The 16066-nt window shown below is 35.7% G+C and overlaps 1 protein-coding gene across 7 annotated transcripts in view; it reads right to left on the bottom strand.

The window, feature by feature from the left end:
• Positions 1-16066, bottom strand: part of Ddr (discoidin domain-containing receptor 2) — a 671237-nt gene that overhangs the window by 627770 nt on the left and 27401 nt on the right. The window lies entirely within an intron of this gene.

The raw sequence follows: 16066 nt of genomic DNA, 5'->3' as shown, positions 1-16066 counted from the left end.
CAAGGACGGTTTGCAGCTGTTCCAGAAGAATCCGCAGGACTTTAAGCGTCGTTTCGTCACTGTGGATGAAACATGGATACATCACTACACTCCTGAGACCAAAGAACAATCTAAACAATGGGTTACCAAGGGGAAATTCGCGCCAAAAAAGGCGAAGACCGTTCCTTCGGCCGGAAAGATTATGGCGACTGTCTTTTGGGATTCGCAAGGAATAATCCTCATCGACTATCTGGAAAAGGGTAAAACTATTACAGGTGCATATTATTCATCGTTATTGGACCGTTTGAAAACCGAGCTGCAAGAAAAACGCCCACGATTGGCCCACAAAAAAGTCCTTTTCCATCACGACAACGCACCAGCTCACACCTCAGCAGTTGTGGTCGCAAAATTAATGGAAATAGGGTTCCAACTCGTTTCACATCCCCCCTATTCCCCAGACTTGGCTCCCTCGGACTACTATTTGTTCTCCAATATGAAGAAATGGCTGGCGGGAAAAAGATTTTATTCAAATGAGGAGGTGATTGCAGAAACGAATGGCTATTTTTCAGACTTGGACAAATCCTATTATTCGGAAGGGATCAACAAACTAGAGCAGCGTTGGACGAAGTGTATAAGCCTAAAAGGAGACTATGTTGAAAAATAAAAAAGGTTTACCCCAAAAAATTAAGTAGTTTTTATTTTTGCACGGACTTTTCAAACGACCCTCGTATCAATGAAAAATAAAAACCTATCACTTTCATTTTGAATTTTGTTTTTCTAGAAAAATGTTTTAAACACTCATTAACTTCTTATCGCACTATTGAACCTCCCATTTAAACACTGAGAAAAAAAACTTTTTCAGTGTTTAAATTCTAATCAAACAAAAAATTACAAATTTAAAATTTGACGATGCTTAAATGTTTTAACCAAAATTTTTAACAAATATTCAACTTGCGATTTACCAGAAATTTAAAAAGAAAATATGTAATAATTTTGAAAACTATACTTTCTTAAAATCAATCAAAAAACGATTCTAATAGAAAAAAAAAATAGGCGTTGTATGGTAATTGAAGATGTAGTTTGAAGTTTAGCCGATAGGTAGCTGGCACTACCCTACGCGAACATTTGATCAAAGTACATGAATGTTTATTGGTCTGTCCCACCTGTAACATCGATCCTTAACTACCTTCATGCACGTCATAATAAATTTTGTCCATTCTAATTCGTTTCTTTCAACTAACTGTGCTATTGGCGTTTAATAGTTTCTGATTCAATTGTATTTGTTTTTTTGTATCCAAAAAAATCACTTTTAAGGTCGAGATTAATTTTTACACTTTTACTATATATTTTGAAGTTTTTAAAATAAATCAAATATACGAATATATATAATTGTCAATAGCTTAGGTCCTGAAGATGATCTAATCTCTAGGTCGAAAGCTAGGCAAAAATAAACTGAATAATGACTGAAATTGGCATCATCCTTTCTTCCTAATGGATTGATGAATCAGTCACCAAAAACGATCATCAGATGACTATTAACATTTTTTTCTAATCAATAAAAAGTCGCTACACTCGGGATTCGAACTGGTGATCTCCCGATAACAAATCCACATTTCATAACCATTACACCGACATCCGTACTTCGTACGTTTATAAGGCATTATAATTAAATACAGACTTCTTCCGAAGTGGCGAGATACAAAGGATGGCCAAACACAATCATCCAACAGTGGTAAATGGCAAATTTTCTTAAATCATTGTCTAGATATTCGATATTTTAGTTAATAAATTATTTTCAATATCGAATTACAGCGGGAAATAATAATAATGCAAATTGAAGTTCAGGTAATACAACAATCTATCGCCTCTTCCAATACTCTACATTGAAAATATAGCCAATCAGCCAGAGGAAAAATTTTTGCATCATTTCTTATTTTCGTAAATCCGAGACGTGTTCCATCCGATCATTATATTTCAAGGCGTTATACCTATCTAATTGGCTTCGTTTATTTAGTTAAGGAAGGAGATCTTTTTATTAAATCTGTTTTGCTTTATTGTACATAGAATTTTATAAAACATTGAAGGATAAAGTGATTTAAATTTTCATCAGTTATCTTGTTTATTTAGTTCGAGATTTTAACTCGAAATCCAATCAATAAGCATGTGTTGCCTTAGTTACAATGATGGTGAAGTATAGACTGTTTGTCAATAATGGCAGATCTATTAGCCAAACTCTCTCCAATTTCCATTTTATTTCTAACAAAGGATCCAGGATAGTGGATTGTGTGAATGGGTAAATTCAAATTGTCTGTCAGTTGTTAGAAATATTAAGGTTGAAAACATTTCTGACAATTCTGCTAGTTACTAGAATTAGTTTAATATCTCAGCAGATTTTTGATTTATTTATTTTTTGTTGTAATTAAAATAAAGTAACGTACAATATTACTTTGTAAGGACCAAAGTTTTAAAAACCATCAGAAAAAATACTCTTTGTAACATTTAAATTTACAGGTCACAACATTTAGAAAATGCGCTCTTATTTCAGCTTTTTAATCATTTTGAATTGAGGATTGCATTAAAAGGGCGGTTCCACCAAAAAGGGGAAGGAACGCAGGAAATCCAAAATGCCCATTGTTTCCCGCGCACCCCTCATCTCATGAGAGATACCGGGGCTTCAGGACCAACAAGTCCGTCTAACATTACAATAAACTAAGAAAGTAGTAACAGGACACTAGGGAGCATGGCGACTCAATCGCCAGTGCACTGAATAAACCTAGAAAGTTCATTGAATTAATAGATGCCACAATCTCCGATAGGGAAACATTTTCTCGAAGATGAGGAATCTAGTTTTAGAATAAACGGGGCACACCTCTGCAAAATGCCGCACAGTCTCGTTGGACTCAGCACGAACTGGCGACTGGGTAAGGCCAAATTTGAAAAGATGTTACGCTAAATTCGCATGTCCACTCAACACCTGAACCAACTGGCGGATACGGGACCTGCTAAAGCCAACCATAACCGTTTTCGACAGGCCAAGAAAATCCTTAGCCTTTACGGCAGTCAGCTCGGGATTTCCACCGTTTCCGAATTGACTAGTAGATAGTTTCTAAATGTGTTCAAAACGTTTCTAAATGAATAAGAAAATTAATAAGCCAGTCATGAGTCTGAAATATTTAGTTACTTAAATTCATGTAAATAATGTTCGAGGTCAAAGGTAAAATAATTATATTTTTAAAATTGCATTTCATGAAAGGGTTCTATCGATAATCGAGTAATTCCCCTTTCACATCGAATTGATAGGTTTTTATTTAGGGCTACATTAGAGACAGAGTAAGGAGCACTGGTGACTTTTGTAGTACATATTTTGAATAGTCAAAAATTGGGTTCGGTAAAGATTGGAATGCTTAGCGGAACCTGATGGGACATGTAGCTCGCAGCAAAGCGTTTGTTTAAAGTAGGTTTAGTTCGTTTATCGAATAATATTAAAAGCACACGAAATCGTCTGTTAGTTTTCATTCATTTCAGAAACTGGTGTAAGGATTCTAAGGGTACGTTCACAACGGAGCTGTGAGCATAGATGATAGCGGAGATGATAGCAGTGATGCATCAGCGCTTATAGAATAACCTAGTACATTCTTATGTGAGCGTGCACAACGAAGCTTCGACTAGTGACTCATACTCGCTGGTATAAACGAGCATAGATGATAGAATTGAATTTTTCATTTTTCTGCTAGCTGAACTCCAGTATCGGAGCTTCAAAATGGAGGTAGAAAAATTAATTAGTGCTGTCTTTACTCATTATTTTTGGTTATTATTTTATTATTTACTTTTAAACAATATTTTGTTTTTTAAATCGTGCTTACATTTATTTTTATGTGTATTTATTTGTTTTTCCTCAATATAACCTTACCTCAGAGTTATCACTAGTTTTTCTTCTATAGTTATAGGATTTCCATGACAATTTTTCCTACGTTTTCTTAATTTTGACCTTATTTTTTCTAAAATATAGTCGAATGTGGGTGGACCCATCCTCACATATTCAAAAAAACGATCCGGATAATTTCTAAGTTCCTTATATAAATAGTGAAATTCGCCCAAAGTACTTCGTTTTTTTATTTATGGTATGTACATGATATTTTCTACATCTTTTTTTTTTTAAATATACCATTTCGTTGCTGGTGAACATAAAAACTCTTCTTCACTACTCGACATGTTGCATGTATCACAGCTCCGTTGTGCACACTAATCAGCGATTATATTTTACTCTATCAGTTATCATCTCTGCTATCATCTATACTCACAGCTCCGTTGTAAACGTACCCTAAGTTAGTTTGCCGATATGTAACCCAAAGGTGCACACTTTGTCAGAAGTAGCAACCAACGTATTGTTTAATTTAACTGAATGAGTGCCGAAGTTTAAAAATGTGGTCAATAAATTTCTGTTCGTTCACCTCCACTTTTTGCGCTACTTTTCTATGATCATCCTATGTTCTTGAGGAATTTCTAGAAACTGAAATAGCTTCGGAATCGTAAGAGAGTATAACAGTACAACGTCAAATTTCTTGTACTATTATGCAAAGAAAGCAGTGTAAACTGTATACAAAAATAAGACCCAAATACGACCCTGCGGAACTCCTGTTTTCATGAGAAAGTGAGAAAAAAAAGAAGGAAAAACTCTAAGAGACTTAAGTATAAGGATGAGAAAATAGATTTGACAGATAATGCATTTGATTTACAACAGTAATACGGGATGTTGTACGTAGGAGGAATGCTGCAATACAGTACGGTTTCTTCTCAAAGATGTAGGCTATTGCCTGGAAATTAACAAAGGAAGTCCCTTCCTCCGAAAATGTTAATGCACTATTTGAGTTAAACTCGTGACATATATGCACTTAAATGCATTTGAATGCTGTGTAACAGAAACTAATGAAACTTTAAACTGTATTACAGTATCTAAGAAACATTCACATACACACACAAAAAAAAAGCAATGAAAATCTAAAGCGAGGCAAGTGTTGAGTTAGATATATGTTTCAGTTAAAGCCACCAACACATAAGGGGTGGCAGAGCATGAAGATGGAGGAGGAGTTAACGTGTGAGGTAAGAAATGGTATATGTTTGATTGTTGTAACCATTTTAGGAAGACCACCTCTTCCACTAACGGTATCCGATGTGCTGAGTTAATGTCTGCTATACTGGGCTAAATGCGTGAGGGGTTATTTAGGGAGGTTTTGCTACTAACGGAACAGAGCTTGGGTGAGATAACCAAAACAGGAAACTGTGCAGCCAGATATCGGCTCTACACCCTGGTACCTCAACGGCAGCACAATTTCCGGAAGCAAAGAGAATCTCTTCACCACTTACACCCCGCTACCCTGACAACCACTCACCCGTGTACTACTAGGGTGTGCTACACTTGGATACAGAGCTCCTTCTTGCCAGACTCAGTTAAACATTCTAACATTGTAAGTTTAATCTGTTGAAATAAACCTAACAAACAGATTAGTTAAAGCGTTTTATACATTTTAATAATGTGAGCAATTTAAAAGAGATTTTATTTATTTTTTTTAGAAGTACTCCACGTTTCTTTTATTTTATTTTATTATTAAATTGTGTTTCTCTAAGAGTACGGCCGCTTCAACCTCTTACATGATAAGAAAGCTGGCAGCTAGATTCAGAATGTGGACAATAACGGCCATACACCCTCGCAAATTGTATAGAAAATGTTTTACTGCGTGAAGATCCCAAATAAGAGACCATGATGCGCGAATGTCAATAATAATAGCAACAATTATAATAATTAGGAACATTTACTTAGTATATTTCATTTTTACAACCCAGCTGCGTTATTTACTATTGTAATATCTGTAATCTCCCACTATTATGAATAGGGTAATTTAAATTCTAACTCATCCTTACATCTAAGTACCTGCTCTACATCTATCGTTCTAAACATATTACGACAGATCTTTATAGCCACACGTCGACAGTTCTCAGATATTTTGGCCCTGTCGCGCTCGTCACTTCTGGTTACACCGATTCAAGAATACTCAAGGATTCCAGTCCAAAGAAGTTGCTGGAGAAGATAATGTCCTCTCACCGAAAGGGCGCCTCAAAATATTTGTTAAGAAGTATTGAGCATATCGTTCCTTTCTCTTGGGTAACTTGGGCATATCATTGTTATAGATTTGAGATCTTCTTCTTCATTGTCAACTCTGTCCATAGTTGTAAAGTTCTCTTACTGATTCTGTACGGTTTATGAGCCACCAACTGTGTAATTAGATCTCAGCCTGCTTACTCTCGTAACAGTATTTTTTACTCATAGCTTGCCCTTTAAAACATGGTCGTTTGGGTAATTTGGACATCATGGAACTTTTAAAATGTTCCCATTGTCTGCTTGCCATTACTAAATGGCTTTCTTTGTAAGTAAGAATAATATAGGTGATTTTATAATCTTCCATTTTGCCTTGTATTTGGCCTTCTTTGCAAGCTTATCCAGTCTTTCGTTAGTTTTATCGCCCCAGTGTCCTCTTATAAACCTAGAAGGTATTCTTCCTCTTTGCAAATGGCTATAAGCACAACGATCTCTTCGAAGATGTGATTAATCCTTGTATAACGAATACATAAATTTGATACAAAAAGTAATTAATGAAAGGGTATCCATAGATAGCTCTAATAATGATATACTTTGTTTTCAGAAAGTATTCCAATATTTCTCAATGCTATCAGAACAGCGTCCAACATATTTCCTTTCAAATATATGTGTATAGTATGATATCTATACGCGTATATATCAAATAACAGAAAATGAAGTAAGGTAACCTTGATGATATCTAGTTTATTGAAAGATAAGTGAAAAATGAATATTGAAATAACTTCGGGGAAAAAATGATGACAACGGAAGAGGAAATGGTAGGAAGAGATACGTCTAGCAATTTCCAACATTCTGTTTATCGAGTTAGAAATATGATGGGCGGAAGGGCGAACGTCTGATGTTAACGAATTACTGTTGACAACATTTTCGACCGTGGTACGAAGTAGGGTGTAGAGGTAGAGAATAAATCTACTTTGCATATTATTAGTGGGCTGCTATTCCAGAATGGTAACGTTAGTCTGGCTTAAGATGGCCAACCAAGTCGCCTACATCCAACCCTCTAACTAAATTACATCCTAATAACAATAACTTCTACACTGAACAATCTCTAGACAAATTGTTATTTTTTTTGTTTTGTGTTACTGATTTGCGAATGATTACTCAGGTTTGAAAGAATTTTAATCCAAATAACAATAAAATTTACATTTTAGAATTACAAACTGGAGCAAATACTCATCCTCTTATCGTTTCTTCTCTCTTATTGAGAATTAAGTAAATAAATTTTTATGAAAAGACTTTGTGTAAAAAAAAAAAAAATTAACGTGTGGCTGTGTCATGGACACGGCCGTGTGTCGTACGTGAATACGTTTATTTAACGGGTTATATTTTTTATATAAAATATTTTTATTTATATATTTAGGATGAAACAATGTATCTTCATAATCGACGATCGAACACAATCTATGCTTATACAGTCCGCTGTCGATGTAGAAGCGATTTCATCATCCACTTGCATAATTCCAACCGCCCCTGCTGCAGATGTACTGACACCGACGTTGATCCGCTCGGCCACATTCATTCTTTTACGTTCCCGGCACAGCTTGACTCGGTCATATGGTGTTTTATTATTACCATTCGATTGTTCTTGAGAAGCCCTTTCCAACCGTATACGATCTCTGTATTTGGTTTTGGCTTTTCGACGCGTATAGGCCGGCATTATATATTTTTGATGATATTTTTTATTCTAACACTTTATTATATTAACTGTCACTATTTTACACTAATGTTTTATATACAATCGATAGATTGTGACGACAGCTGACGATTAAAACTTAAACGAACATCGTAGCTTCTCCGAGTCAAAAGTTATACTAATTGCAAATCTCGATACGCAGTAAAATGATCTCAAAATGGCGGCGCTTCCCCTTCCACCGCGCGCGATGCGTCAGAGTCCTCGCTTATCGTAATGAATTCTTTGATCCTTTAGCTATCCAGTGGTCTAATTTAATTTTGGATGTAGCCGATAGATTCGAAACTATAATGCCAAACTGTATCCCCCGATTTTGTTATCATTAGGTTTTTTTGGATTGCCTCCATATGATAGCAAATTTAAAAACGTATTCACGTAAAAAAAAAAAAAAGAAGGTAAAAACTACAAAATATTTTCAGTAAAAAGGGGAAAGGGTAAAAGGGAGGAAACGAAAGGGTCATGAGTGAGGCTTTGTAAATGGGACATCTCCCATCTCCAGTTCGAATACCGGGTACGTCCTATGGCGTACGGCGTATTGTAAGGAAAAATGGTTTATAGTAAAGTATGTGCTTCCGTCCCCTGTCCTAGATACCTAAATTGGTGTTTAGCCCTGCCTGAAAAAATAGGTGATTTTACTTTTTATTCAAGAAAATGGTAATTTCACTTTACAGAGTTTTGAAAAATGTGTACTTTCACTTTAATATTAAATTTCTTTTAGTACCTAGATATTATAAAAAAACCTCACCCTTCACAACGACCTCAACATCCCATTCGTACAAACAACTCGCCCAGACTAAATATCAAGAGTTCCATACTGCTTTCTCCTATTGCTCTAATCCTCCTAGTACAGTCTCTCCCTCCTCTGACATCTCTAACAATCCTCCTTGCCGACTGAATCGCCAATGGCCCCGCGACTTACTTGCAGTCTGAAGACCTAAACGTCATTATACTCCTATAGAGAGTGCATCGCTGGGTAGTTTCTCTCCTCCTGCTCTTCCCGCACCAGTTCATCACATTTACTCATTGTGTACATGTATTCAGATAGTAAATTACTAAATAAATTTAAAAAAAAATATATATATAAAAATTACGAGTCTCTATAAAATGAAATTTTAGAGGAAAACCTCTCGTCTGCCTCAAAACAGTCATAAAAAATATTTTTCTATAAAAATGTTTCAAATAAAAGAGCAGATCTTCAGATCTATAATGAGCATCCAAAATTTCTCCATTTTATTTACTACTTTAGTATTTTCTTTCTCTGTTTGGGGCGTCCTTAATTCACCACGATACTTGAAAAATTCAGTTACTATTGTTAATCTACCAATTGTTTTCGAGGTAACATGGACATCCGAAGAGATGTTATGTGTAAAAATATTAATAATAAGGCAAATAACAATTTTATTCACATCCCCCAGGCACCCCCGCATTTATTAAACTTAGCTATTATTTCATAGAAATGTAAAAGCACTCTGGTGGGCAAATATGTAACTTAAACAAAGTTTTATTAGGGCAAAATATTATTGTAATTCATTATAAAATTGCACCATTATTTTAATTAAATTCCCTTTTAGTGGGTGTATGGTTTGTAGTAATGTAACAGACTTTAAATTTATGATATTTATTATACACTTAAGTGCAAATTAGCCATTATAAGTCGGTCAACGTCACAGGGAAGCGTGTGACATAGAATGTGAAAGGGGAAGTCAATTTTAGTACACAATTCCTGAAATCTGAAGCCGGTCAAAATGGACTGTAAAAGTTTGGTTTTCAGCTGAAATCAATTTATAAATATGTAGTAGTCCGCAATAAAATTAGCCCTTAAATCATGAGAAGATAAAAGTCTTAAAAAAAAATTTTTTTTTTTTAATGATTTAAGGCGCATCAACATCTAAGGTTATTGGCGCCCGGAGCTTTTTTCAGTGCACCGCTGGCCTCCGGACAGTGTTCTCTCGTTACAGACAACACTGTCCATAACCGGGCAGTGAGCTGTAAGAAGCTCCTAGGAAAATAAAATCTAAGGGTCAGCAGCTGGATTCGAACCCGGGACCTCAGGCCAGTAAGCTAACCGCATAGCTAATCCCTTCCCTAACATTTATTGTTACTTTAAGTTTCGGTGTACCAAGCTTCTTTAGTTGTTAGAAAGATGAATAAGTTGTAAATGTATCAACTGAAGTGAACTAGAGGGGTATTGAAAAAATAAAAAAATTTACAAAACACCATTTTTGCTGATAATGTTTAAATAGAATTCAATCAAGGAAAAGTTAACAATCTAAAATATTGAACACAATAAAGTATTAAATGTTATTGGCTTAAATGACAGTTCTGAAGTTTGTTGCTAATTTAGAGAATGCTGATTCAACTACTGTTCACTCTCTTCACAGAGTTATCTTTTATTGGCAAAGCACCCAGAGTAGCAGCTCTTCTTCACTATCCCTCTAGAGTAGCCCCCAGGTGGGGGAGAGTCACGTCGGGGAGTTTAGATGTAATGCGTGGTAGGAGTGTGTATGTGCGGTGGAGTGATAGAACGGTATGGAAATGAGTGACTCGGCTACAACTGCCCCCAGCTCACTCTAAAGGCACCCAGTGAGAGTGAGGGCGAATGGAGGCGGCAATGAAGTGAGGTGTCTCTGCCTCGTCCACTGCTAGATCCCCGGAGAGCTTGAATTGATTAGTACCCACTCTTTCCCATCCAATTTACACCCTCCTACAATAAATGTGAGTTATTCGGCAGGGTTTTTATTTGTTGGTAAAATTGATTCGACTCAATGAGCTAGGCCGAAAGTGGTTATTTGAATTCCCAGTTGAGTTCTGTTAATGCTACGAACTGGACATGGAATTAAAAAATTAATTAATGGACATGCACTAGCTAAAATTCTGACTGAAAGACTTATTACAATTACGTTTTACTTGAAAGACGTACAGTTACTTGAGAATTAGGCGCCACAATAGCCGAGCAGTTATAGACCAGATCCGCAAAGCTAAGTATTGTGGCAATGGCTTCGATTCTCAGTCTAGGCCTTGGATTTTATTTAATGGTTAATAATAATTGGAAGGGAAGGGATTAGCTGTGCGGTTAGCGTCTTCGATTCCTACGCGGAGGAGCCGGGTTCGTATCCAGCTGCTGGCCCCTTAGATTTTCTTTTCCTAGTAGCTCCTTACAGCTCACTGCCGGTGATGGACAGTGTGGTCTGTAACAAGAAAACACTGCTCGGAGGCCGGCAGTTCACTGGAAAAAGCTCAATGCGCGCCAATAACCTCAGATGTTGACGTGTTTTAAATCATTAAAAAAAAAATCTAGATTATTCGAAAATCCTAATTAATTTCGAGTAAATTTTAAAGTTTTCTATAATATTGAGTTTCCATACGCCATATTATATTTGGCTATCCTGAGCAAAATGGACACTGCCACCCGTAGGACATTGGATAAAAATGAATCCCATCTTTTAGCTTCGTTTCCGGGTAATACTCCTGTTATTTTAGATTTAGAAGGCATTAGAGCAGTAGAAGGTCTGCTCATATCACCTAGGATAAAAAGATCTTGAAGGTGGTTGAGAACTAATCACTTTAGAGTCTAAAAATTTCTCCCTCACCGAATATAGACTTTGAATTGTCAGGATCACGATGGCGGATGATGTAAATACAATAGAAATGAAGTATTGAGAAAAATAGAAGCTTTTAAATTGCTCCCAGTAGGAAATGTAGCCCACAACCTGAAATTTAGGAAATTATAATGTTTCCTAAATTCCATGTGCTATATGAAAATTCATAGAGTTAATAGAAGAGAAATTTAATGATTTCTTTAAATTTTATTATAGATTTTTTCACTAGATTAGAGATGCTATAAATAAATAAAATAAATATTTATTTGGTTTGCTAAATTCGGTTGTAAAATCTGTGTACTTTAAAAATAAAATAATATAAACTTAGAATCTATTTGGTTGCAAATGGGCGAAAGGAGAAAACGCAGTGGGTATAAAAAATCACATATTCATTCACATTTATATGTTTACCTGGTACATGGAATTCGTACATTCATTTGAACAAGCAATGGGAAAAAAGGAAAAAGTGACCTTCCAATTTGCTTTGTTTGTTGGCACAGTGCCAAATTGAATTACATTGTGTTTGCTTTATTTGATTCAGTTTTGTTAGTCGTGTAAATTTTTTTATAAAGGTAATTATTTAAATATTTCTCCAATATTTATTTAATTCAATTTTAGTTTTTTTTATGGTAAGATAAAATCAGAAACGAATTTCGGGTAAAAACTGAATTTATAAAATTTCATATAATCGCATTATTTATAAGTAAACGCCACTTTTGCCGAGTGGTATTATTATACTAGGTTGAATTCCCGGCTTAGACCATGGATTTTATTTCATTTTAATTCAATTTATAGTAGTGTAAATTAATAGTGCATGTTTGCTAGTCGCCTCCATCCACAAATTTCCAATATTTTATTTTAAACATAGAACATATTCTCGTTTTTACGAAGATATTCGTAATTTTTTGCAACAACGCTGATCAAATTTTAAGAAAAATAATAACTAAATTTAGAGAAACCATTGGGCTAGAGAGCAAATTTAAATTAAAATAAAAGCTTCTCGCCAAATTATAAATATCAAATTTTACAATAATTCGAATAATTTTAGGTAATCATCGCTTATTACAAAGCAACAACTTGATGTCTCCTACCAAAAGTCGCCTGGGTAACCAACAGTGTAGTTGAATACAAACAATATAAGTAAAGTATCAAACCGGCTGTGGCGTCATTATAAAATGGAAATTCACAAACAACCTTAAAAATGAACGATACCCTAAATAAACAGTTTTTATTGGCTAGCAACCTGCTGCTGTTGACTTCTTTATGCGGCGTTAAAATTAAACGTCGCGCAATTAGTATATAATTCAAGGCACAGTTTAATTAATCCTACCAGCTATTTATCTGAAAAGTGGTTGTTTTTAAAAGTCTCGTGTTGAACTGGGAAAGAAACCAGTTCAAAGCCATTGGCCACATTTAACTACCACCTCACCCTGCGCGGTACATTCTCAGCATCCCTTCTTGTAGTCGAGACCTGCTTTAGTCATTTTCCATTAATTCACTTTAATATCCCGGCAGAGAGAGAGAGAGAAAAAAAAAACTTGTACCGAGGATCTTGACAAATGACCTCGTGAGGAAATTACTGGAGAAAAAATAGGAGAAGAAGTGGTAAAACATGAGGCAACACCAAAAACACTGAAAAGAACCGTGTATTATAGAACATTCTTTATATTTATGAAGTCCATTTTTTGTTTTTGTTCTCTTTGGGGGAAAAATTGCATTGATATTACACTTAATTGCACTTTTATGCATGCAAAGTCATTCTGCGAAATAAGAGGATGAAAATAATTCTCCAATATTTTTGTTGTTTCATCCGCCGGACAAACCTCAACGCCAAATAAGTTCTGATAGAGTTACTTTATCCGACATGGACACACATTTTTTGTTTCCTTACTTAAGATCGGTTGATTGCAGAACACCTCCTGACAAAGCGAGCTTACAGATTGTTATATAGCAGTTTATTCTTGTGGAATTCAGAAAATAAATGAAAAGTAGCCGAGTAATATGATGCCGGGACCAGTTGAAGTGGAGTGGAATAAAATGGCCGACATCCTTGCTTCAAGTTTAGGCATGAAAACCTCTTTTATAGGACCTCAAAATTTTCCCGGGGTACGCGATTTTCACTGGGAGAATTTAAAAAGTAAGTAGGATGATAGCAAGGGTACGCTCCGTGTGAGGCGGAATCGTAAGTGAAGTCGAAATCCTCTGATTTCAACCTCTGATGGAGGATGAAAGACCGAAAGCAGTCTTTCGTTGCGTTACGACCCATAAAATCAATGACAGCACTGTGGGTATAACCACATTTTCTGACATTGAGTTATGGTATTATATTGAGTTTATTTGAGTTCAAATCAGCGATACAATTCAGCTCTATCAAAACTAACTACCTTTTCAACAACATCCAATGGCATCCATTGTTATTACAACTTTTTGACAGCATGAACGAGTTAAGATCAAAAACTCAGTACCCAGTACAGAATGTAATGATAGTTTGGATATGCTTAGTTTTCATTGACTCTGCTTTCTGGACTGGTCCTCCAGGGCAACATGGTGGAAGAACAAACACAACCATCCCCCTACTAAAACAAGCAGGTTTAATCACCCAAGAGTATATTTTATCACGGCTTAATACAACCGCAACAAGAGCAGTGCCGGGGGCTCCTGCTTGAACTTGCCCACCTGTGAGCGCTAGTACCACAGCCCAGCTTGCCATCCGTGTTATCACGAACAGAGTATGTCTGCTACAGTTTATATTTCAATATGTATTTTATAATATAAGTTAATAATTGTAATAGTGTTTTTAATAAAGTATTCATTTCAACAACTAAGATATTGAAAATTCCTTCGCTTTAAACGTTTTTTATTTTAAACAATTCTTTCTTTCATACAGCAGTTCCAAATATAAAGGAAATGGAAAACTGCCAAACTTTATTACCTTATATCTTCTTAATAAATACTGCTACAAAGATGCAATTATGCACAATTGGAGAGGTAAAAGAGTTCTAACTGTACATATTTCCGCAGAGATTATACCAATAGGACAGGAGGTAGCAAATAGAAATAGGAAGGAAATGGAAAACTGCCAAACTTTATTACCTTATATCTTCTTAATAAATACTGCTACAAAGATGCAATTATGCACAATTGGAGAGGTAAAAGAGTTCTAACTGTACATATTTCCGCAGAGATTATACCAATAGGACAGGAGGTAGCAAATAGAAATAGGAAGGAAATGGAAAACTGCCAAACTTTATTACCTTATATCTTCTTAATAAAAAAAAAGAAAGCTGCAATTATGCACATTTGGAGAGGTAAAAGTGTGCTATAATTGTACATATTGTCGTAGAGATTACCCCAATAGGACAGGAGATATAGCAGTTCGAAATATGAAGGAAATGCAAAACTCCCAAACTATCACCTTATATCTCCTTAATAAATACTGAGTCTTGGACTCAAACCAAGCTAAAAAGGAAAACCCCGAGTAATGGAGTTGAGCTTTTAAGTAAATTGAGAAAGACCAAGGGGAATTGAATTAGGAATGTGATTATAAGAAAATGTCTACGACACATAGCCCAAAAGACACAACATAACTGATACAGAAACATTAGTAGAATGTCCAAAATCGAATCGAGAAGGCTTTTTATGCAGCAAAAATAGTAGGGGATAAGAAGCAGTGGCCGCCCTAGAAGGACATGGAAAGAATAAGTAAGGGAAGGAAGACTTGATGAAGCTAGAGAGGGCGACTGGAAAGGTAGGATGATTTAGTCAGAGATCTGATAAATGGAGAATCTCCGCAAGGCCTTAAACTTTCTAAAATGAAGTTGTGGATGAGATCGAAAACAAGAGGCCAAAGACCCGAGCCATGAAATGGCGGTTATGGTTAAACATTTTTTTTACGAATTTGCACATTTATCACTATAGATTTCTGCACAAACAATAGAGGAACGCGTTATTCATTTTTTCTATCTTAGGGAATTTGAGTTCAAACAATGTTCGAAGACCGCTGCCCTAAAATTCCATTAATATTACGAGTTATAATAAGCCTTGTAGATATTTTTACCAGAACTCGGCGAGTAAACATTTTAAAATATATTAATACGTATTTTACATTGCGTAATCTGAATACATATGATAAAAAGGTAATCTTTGTATGGGTACCAGGTCATATAGGGGTGGCTGGAAACGAGAGAGCTGATGCAGCGGCCAAACAGGCTGCCTGCTCAAATGCGGATCTAGCCATTCCTGTCAGACCGGCCGACTTAAAAACATTTGCGAAGTACTCCATGTTTAAAAAGTGGCAGTCCGAATGGGATCTCTTAAATGAGAAGTTGAAGCAAATTAAGCCACAAGTGCTTAATCAAATAGTAGAGAACTTCCCACGTAGAGAGTCGGTAGTGCTCACCAGACTTAGAATTGGGCACACAAGAGTCACCCACGGATACCTGCTAGTGAACGGAAGAAAGCCGAAATGCCCACTATGTAGAGAGAGTCTGACCGTGATCCACATGTTAGAAGAGTGTCAGGCCCTTAAAGGAAAGAGACAAAGAACAGGGCTACCATGTAACTTGCGGGCAATTTTAAAAGAGGGTTCCCCTTATATAGGAAAACTGCTTGACTTTTTGAAGAGTAGTAACTTGTATAGTAAAA

Source organism: Rhodnius prolixus, unplaced genomic scaffold, assembly GCF_049639745.1.
Source record: "Rhodnius prolixus isolate KJV_2025 unplaced genomic scaffold, Rpr scaffold_2, whole genome shotgun sequence".
NCBI classification, from domain to species: domain Eukaryota; kingdom Metazoa; phylum Arthropoda; class Insecta; order Hemiptera; family Reduviidae; genus Rhodnius; species Rhodnius prolixus.
Note: the sequence above shows the minus strand (reverse complement) of the source record. Positions and strands in the feature narration are given on the sequence as shown.